This window comes from Balaenoptera borealis, assembly GCF_965194805.1.
Source record: "Balaenoptera borealis genome assembly, chromosome: 3".
NCBI classification, from domain to species: Eukaryota; Metazoa; Chordata; class Mammalia; order Artiodactyla; family Balaenopteridae; genus Balaenoptera; species Balaenoptera borealis.
Genome location: NC_138866.1, coordinates 76,430,260 through 76,437,693, shown reverse-complemented (window position 1 = coordinate 76,437,693; position 7,434 = coordinate 76,430,260). Strand labels below are relative to the sequence as shown.

Here is a 7,434-nt window from a genome sequence, read left to right as displayed (position 1 = left end):
GGCAAAGATCTGTACAGAGTGTAGAGTGCCGTGGACCCTGACCCAGTAACCCTATTTCCAACACGTTAGTACGTTAGTATGACATGTTTATCCAACTAAGGAACCAAGATGGATACATTGTTATTAACGAAAGTCCACACTTCATTAGCATTTCCCTAGTTTCCCCCTAACATCCTTTTTCTGTCCCAGTCTCCTCTGGGCTGTGACATTTCTCAGATGTCCCTGGGTTTTGATACCTTGAAAGTTTTGAGGAGGACTGGTCAGGTATTTTGTCCCTCAATTTGTTTGTCTGTTTGTTTTCTGATGTTTTCTTATGGTTGGTCTGGAGTTATGGGGTTTGGGGCGGAAGATCCAGACAGAGATAAAAATGCCATTCTCCTCAGGTCACATCAAGGATACACACCATCAACGGGACTTATGACAAATGATTTTACCCTTGATCACCTGGCCAGTATCGTCTTTTTTTTTTTTTTTTTTTTTTTTTTTTTTGCTGCGTTGGGTCTTCGTTGCGTGCGGGCTTCTGTAGCTGTGCACGGGGGCTCAGTAGTTCTGGCTCCCAGGATCTCGAGCGCAGGCTCAGTAGTTGTGGCCCACGGGCTTAGTTGATCTGCGGCACCTGGGATCTTCCCGGACCAGGGCTTGAACCTGTGTCCCCTGCACTGGCAGGCGGATTCTTTTCTTTTCTTCTTTTCTTTTGCAACCAAAACTTTAATCCCAAGGATTCTCACAAAACATATTACAAATGACAGCATGAAAAAAAAAAATTGCACAGTAACTCAAAGTTCAGCTCTACAATACTCTTATTAATCTGGCAGGACATTGGTATCTTGATAATCTCAGATTTCCAAAAAATATTACAAAGAGCTATGTATTCATGTACAGCAATCACAGAGGGGACTTATGACCGAACTCAAAGGTAAACTAACTTCCTTGAAACTTCTTAGATTCTCAACTCCCTGGACAACCTCTTGTCCCGTGTGAAGACTAGTGGAATTTTTAAACCTCTAATCTAGGGTAAGGGTGCGGCTTTCATTTTTACCTGCTGGCTTGTGTTCACAGCACCTTTTAAAGACTGCTTGCTTAACTACAGCTGCATATCATTTCCCAGCTACAGAAAGTCTTTTCCATGTTTGCCAGTGTTGTTTCCATAATAGTAAACATCACACTTTAGGTGGGCAGGAGTTAAAGTTTTATTATCAGTCTAGGCAAGACCAAAAATTCAAAGCAAATTCAATTTTGCTTAAGGGAACATTGGAAGGTAACAATTCTTCATATCACAAGCCTCATATGACCCATTTCAAACCATAGAGAATGACACCTTTATGGGTCACTGTCCCAAGAGACAAACAAATGTGAACAACTAAAACATTTAAAAAGTGCACCAAGCTTCAGAAGTCTCAAACAAAACTTGAATTTTCTGTACCTACTCCTGTCAAATGAAGTTATTGCCTGTACACCACTCCTCTTGCAAAGTGGTCTTCTATTTCCTTTCATTTGACCTAGATCGGCTAGGAGACCTAGAGAAAGATCGGGACGGCTTGTGATTTCTCTCCTGGGACAGTCATCTCTCTCTTCTCCTATATCTAGAAAGGGACCTGCTCTGGCTGACGGAGAAAGCTCTCCATCTTGGAGATGTGTGGGAGGTGGAGGACTCCTCCTCCGATAATCATCTCGAGGGCGACGACCCCAAGAAGGAGGCGGTCACGATTGCGACTTCTCTTTTCCCCATTCGACAGGTCCACTCTTACTCGGCAGCCACATAGTGTTCTCCCATCTAGTTCTCGGACAGCATCGGCTGCATCTCGGGGATCTTCACATTCAACAAGAGCGAAGCCGGGAGGGCTTTTAGCAACCCACACACTTCAGAGTGGTCCGTAATAGCCTAAATCTCGTTCCAATTCAGCCTTGTTACCACTGTTTGCAAGATTCCCTACATAAACTTTACAGTCCAACGGACAGGAATCACGATGCAAGACCCTCGTGGCCTCCTGTTTTTCATGGGCCACAGGGTGGTCCCGGGCCTCTAGAATCTGGCAGCTGAATCTGCTCGCACAAGCTGTCCTGTGGGGATGCGTTTCCCCCTATGTGTCCAGCCCGGGGCCCCGCGGTCTTGGCCCGGCCTCACCGGTGAGAGGGTGAACCCCAGCTCCCTGGAGCAGACACTCAGAGCCCTGGTGACCAGACTCACGGCTGACGGGGCTGGAGCGGCGGCTGGACATGTGTGGCCAGCCTGGTGGTGTTTGGCCCCCTCTGCAGTTCCAGTTCCAGCTGAGAAAGAGCCTCCCTGTGTTATTTTCTCCTGGTTGTGTAAGGATCCCCGGTGTCATCTGACAGAAATGTAGATGGTGTGTTCTTTCTCTCTTTTCTCCCTGCTTCCTCTCCTCCCTCTCTCCCTCCCTGTCCCTCTTTCCCTGTTCTGCTCTCCCTCTACCTCTTTCCCTCTCCCTCTCTCTCTCTCCCTCCCTCTCTCTCCATCTGTCTCTCCCTCTCTCCCTCCCTCTCTCTCTTTCCTCTCCCTCTTTCCTCTCCCTCTTCCCTCTCCTCTCCCTCTGTCCCTGCCTCTCTCCCTGTGCCTGTTTCCCTGTCCTTGTTTCCGTGTTCCGCTCTGCCTCTACCTCTGTCTCTCCGTCTCTGGGAGGGAGTGAGGGAGATGGAGAGACGGAGGGAGAGGGAGAGTTGGAGGGAGAGGGAGAAGAGGGAGGAGAAGGAGGGAGGCAGAGGGAGGGAGGGAGAGGTCTCTTCCTCCCTCCCTCTCCCTCCCTCCTTCTCTCCCTCACCCTCTCTCCCTCTCCATCCCTCCATCATTTTCCCTCCTGCTCCCTCTCCCTCCCTCTCCCTCTCCCTCTCTCCCTCCCAGAGAGGGAGAGACAGAGGGAGAGGGAGAGGGGGGAGAGAGGGACACGGAGAGGGAGGGAGGGAGACAGAGAGGGAAGCAGGCACCCTCTCTCCTTCTCCCTCTCCCTACCTCCTTCTCCAACTCCCCCTCTCCTTCGCTCCCTCCCTCTCCTCTCCCTCTGTCTCTCCCTCTCCCTCCCTCCCTCTAGGAGAGGGAGAGGAAGGGGGAGGGAGAGGGAGAGGGAGAGATGTCTCGCCCTCCCTCCCTCCCTCTCCCTCGCCCTTTCCCTTCCTCTCTCCCTCTCCCTCCCTCCTTCTCCCTCTCCCTCCCTCTGTCTCTCCCGCTCCCTCCGTCTCTCCCTCTCCCTCCGGCTCTCCCGCTCCCTCATTTCCTCTCAGAGAGGGAGAGATGGAGGGAGAGGCAGAGATGAGGGAGAGGAGCAGAGGGAGGGGGGAGAGAGGGAGAGGGAGAGAGGGAGAGAAGAAGGAGAGAGGGAAAGGGAGGGAGGAAGAGACCTCTCTCTCTCTCCCTCTCTCCCCCCTCTCTCTCCTTCTCCCTCTCCCTCTCCCTTGTCTCTGCCTCTTCCTCCGTCTCTGGGAGGGAGTGAGGGAGATGGAGAGACGGAGGGAGAGGGAGAGTTGGAGGGAGAGGGAGAGGGAGGAGAGGGAGCAAGGGAGTGGGAGAGAGGGAGCGAGAGAGGGATAAAGGGAGGGAGAGAGGGATAGAGGGAGGGGGGGAGAGACGTCTTTGTCTTTCCTTCCCTCCCTCTATCCCTCTCTCCCTCTCCCCCTCTCTCTCCTGCTCCCTCTCCCTCCACCTCCTTCCCTCTCCAGAGAGGGAGAGGGAGCGGGAGAGGGAGAGAGGGAGGGAGAGAGGGAAAGGGAGGGAGGAAGACACCTCTCTCTCTCTCCCTCCCTCCCCCCTCTCTCTCCCTCTCCCTCTCTCCCTCTCCCTTGTCTCTGCCTCTTCCTCTGTCTCTCCATCTCTGGGAGGGAGTGAGGGAGATGGAGAGAGGGAGGGAGAGAGGGAGAGAGGGAGGGAGGGAGAGACGCCTTTGTCTTTCCCTCCCTCCCTCTATCCCTCTCCCTCCACCTCCTTCCCTCTCCAGAGAGGGAGACAGAGAAGGAAGCAGGCACCCTCTCCAGAGAGGGAAGGAGGTGGAGGGAGAGGGAGAGGGAGAGGGAGAGGGAGCAGGAGAGGGAGAGAGGGAGGGAGAGAGGGAGAGAGGGAGAGAGGGAGAGAGGGAGAGAGAGAGAGAGGGAGAGGGAATGAGGTATCGGAAGAGCGGAACAGGGAAACAGGGACAGGGAAAGGGGGACAGGGAGAGAGGGAGAGGGAAAGAGGGAGAGGGAGAGAGGCAGAGGGAGAGATGGAGGGAGAGTGAGAGTGAGAAGCAGGGAGGTAGAGGGAGGGAGGGAAGGAGGGAGAGAGGGAGACAGAGAGGGAGAGAGGGAGAAGGGCTGATGGGGGCTCCCTCCCCCTCCCCTCCTCTCCCCACTGCTTTCTCTTTCTTCTGCTTCAACAAACACCAGGCGCCTTTTAGATCAGCCCTGAAGTCAACGTTGATGCTTGGACGGCTTGACCTCCCCGCTGCCTTCCAGCCCGGGACCACAGCTGGGAGATGAAGTCTGCGGGGCCCTGGGCGGCGGCGGCGGGCTGCACAGGCACCTCCTCTGACGCCCAATCTCTCCTCCTTTACGAGGCAGCCGCCAGCTCCCCTCCCTGACTCCCCAAGATTTGGGGCCTTTTTAATATGTGTCGATAATGCCATGAGCTACTATTTAACTTTTCCACGAGGACCCATCTCCCGAAATGCAGTGCTTTTCAGCCTTGGCTGCACTAGAGAACCCCCAGGGAAGGGAGAGACGTCTGCACCTCCCTCTCTCTCCCTCTCCCTCCTCCTCTCCCTCTCCTTCTGGGGTGATGCCCCATGAGCTCAGCTTCGCAGATGTTCCCCCCATCTCCTCTCTGTGCCTTGCGTGGGGTCTGGGCCTTCTCACTGTGGCCCGGGTACGGCCTTGACATTCAGACATCGGTTCCTGCAAGGACACTTGCGTTTGGTCCATACCGCGTGTGGCTGCAGTCTGTGCTTCTCCTGTTCAGCATCTTCAGTAGATGGGGGCTGTGCATGAGCCCTTCATCTTCCCCGCAGACACCACTGGTGCTTGCTCGGCCTCGTGGGTGATGTGGGGGGCGTGGGGGACAGTCCTGTGTCCCCACCTTCCTGGGCTGCAGACAGGCCACGTTGGTCCTGTGGTGACTGGGGGCTCCCAGGAGAACCCCACCGCAGAGCCGGAGAGGTGGCCCCAGAGAAGGTGGCGTACGCCTGGGGCCGGGCCTCACCAGCCAGCCCCGGGCCACCGGCAGCAACAGGCGTCTCGCCATCCAGGGGGCTGGGTGTTCGGGCGCCGTGGGGATGACCTGCTGTCTGCACGGCAGCCGAGTCTGTATTGTTGAGCCCGGCGAGGCCCCTGGGTGGCTCCTGGAGAGCCTGGTCACATTTCTTCCTGCCCTTGGCCTTAGAGCTCATCACGGTTCACGCCGTTTCTGGTTCCAAAAGGACCTGTGTTCATAAAGACCACGTGTTAGGACAGCACCAAAGTGTCTAGAAATCCGGGCCAGGAGGAGGAGGGAGGGGGATTGGCTGTGCCCGCCAGTGGCCTGAGAGCCCTGCCCGCCCTCAGAGACCTGGCCCGGGGCCCGTGGGGAGGGCGTGGCCCACGGTCCCCAGCGCTGGCCGTCTCTGGGTTCCAGGAGAACTGCGCGATCCTCGGGGAGCCGGTAAGGCTGCAGGCTCAGAAGTCCCGCCTGCTGGGGTTCAGCACGCGTGCCGACTCCGTGCTGGAGATGAACATGGCCAAGACCAGCCCGGTGGTGGCCACTTTCCTAGGTAACCCCGCCTCCCCGAGTCCCAGTGGGGACAGGGGTCAGGCGGACCTTGACTGGACGTGGTGCTGCCTGAGACCCCACTGTGTCAGCCCTTGGGGGTCGCCTTCCCCAACCCTTCATTCTGCCTCGAGGGGCGTGGGGTGGGTGGCGGCTGGGAGGCTGCCACAGGGACATAGCCGAACCTCTCCCCTCTGCCCGCAGATGAGCTGGCCCAGAAGCTGAAGCCCCTCGGGGAGCAGGAGCGGCCGTGATCCTGGACCTAAAGAAGGCCAAGTGCCAGAGGCGGGGCCTGCACTTTGACGGGCCCATCAACGTCTAGGACCTGTGCTACTACACGAACCAGGGGGAGGAGACGCGCTACCACGTGGACCGGTACCTGCTCAATGAGTCCTTCCCCATGCAGGTGGTCATGCGCGGGCGGCTGGGCATCTCCCAGGAGCTGCTGGGGCTGACCTTCGACCTGGAGGAGGGTGCCAACGTGTGTCACGAAGATGTGAGGCTCTACATGGTCCGGGACGCGGCCGCGGACAAGGTCATCCATCGGCAAGTTCTACCTGGACCTCTACCCTCGGTGCATGCGTGGGGGAACCTGTCGGCCGTGGGCCAGGGCTCCTCTGTGGAAGCGGGGCCTCACCCGCGTCCCTCCCCAGGGAAGGGAAGTCCGGGCACATGGCCTGCTTTGGCCTGCAGCCGGGCTGCCTGCAGCAGGATGGGAGGCGCCAGATTGCCATCGTGGCAATGGTGGCCAACTTCACCAAGCCTACGCCCAACCCGCCCTCCCTGTTGCAGCATGATGAGCTGGAGACCTACTTCCATGAGTTCTGGCAAGTGACGCACCAGCTCCGCTCCCAGGTGGGTGCGGGCGCGGGGCTGCAGGCAGGGGGCGGGGAGGGCCCGGGCTCTCCCGTGGTTCTCAGGCAGGCCCTCGCCACGGGATTCTTCCGCTGATGTCACCCCGCACGTGGTGACGCCCTCGGTGTCAGTTTCCATCATCAAACCCCACGCACAGGGCGTGTAAAAAAAACGGAAGTGGATGTCCTCGAGACTCTGGAGGCTGGAAGCCGCAGATCAAGGAGTCAATACTGGTTCCCTGCATGTTAAATACGTGTATTCAAGAGTTGCCTTTAAAAAGACAAAAGAAAAGAAAGGAACGTTGCATGCAAGTCTGGTGACAGGCGGTGATGAGAACCAGAGGGTAGGCTCTGGGGCCGGGAGCGCCACGCCCTGTGAGGCCCTGGGGCTGCTGCCAGTCTCGGTGGAGGCTCAGCAAGTCCCAGGGACTTCCCCACGGGGGGGGGGGGTCCCCAGCTGAGCGTCTGGGCCCAGGACCCAGTGCTCGTTCAGTCTTCCTGCGGTCAGCCCTTCGTCCTGAGAGCGATGCTCTCACAGGCTGCACCGGAGCGCGTGGGGACACTTTACTGAGCTGTGCAGCCGTCACTACTGCCCTGTTTTGGAACATTTCCCTCACCCCAAAAATGTCCGTCACGCCCTTAGTTATCATTCCCTCCCCCCCCCCGCCCCTAACAACCAGGAACCCACTCTGACTCTGTGGATCTACCTGTTCTGGAAGTTTCCCCTCAGTGGGTTCACACCCTGTGTGTCCTTCTGTGTTTGATGTCTCTCGCTGAGCATCGTGTTCTCAGGGTGTATCCACGTGGCAGCGAGTGTCAGGGCTTCACACCTTTGCGTGGCTGAGGGCCGGAAAAAAG

The 7,434-nt window shown here is 57.3% G+C and overlaps 2 pseudogenes across 2 annotated transcripts in view; both read right to left on the bottom strand.

The window, feature by feature from the left end:
• Positions 1-1,166: 1,166 nt before the first annotated feature.
• Positions 1,167-6,266, bottom strand: LOC309625861 (serine/arginine-rich splicing factor 3 pseudogene; annotated as a pseudogene). Its single transcript has 3 exons — positions 6,179-6,266; positions 2,616-2,631; positions 1,167-2,061 (listed from the first exon to the last, which is right to left on the bottom strand). The product of its transcript is annotated as a serine/arginine-rich splicing factor 3 pseudogene (transcript).
• The window catches only part of LOC309625860 (serine/arginine-rich splicing factor 3 pseudogene), a 239,821-nt pseudogene continuing 233,553 nt past the window's right edge, over positions 1,167-7,434 (bottom strand). The window contains exon 3 of the transcript in view: positions 1,167-1,386. The product of the transcript in view is annotated as a serine/arginine-rich splicing factor 3 pseudogene (transcript). The remainder of the gene's footprint in view (positions 1,387-7,434) is intronic.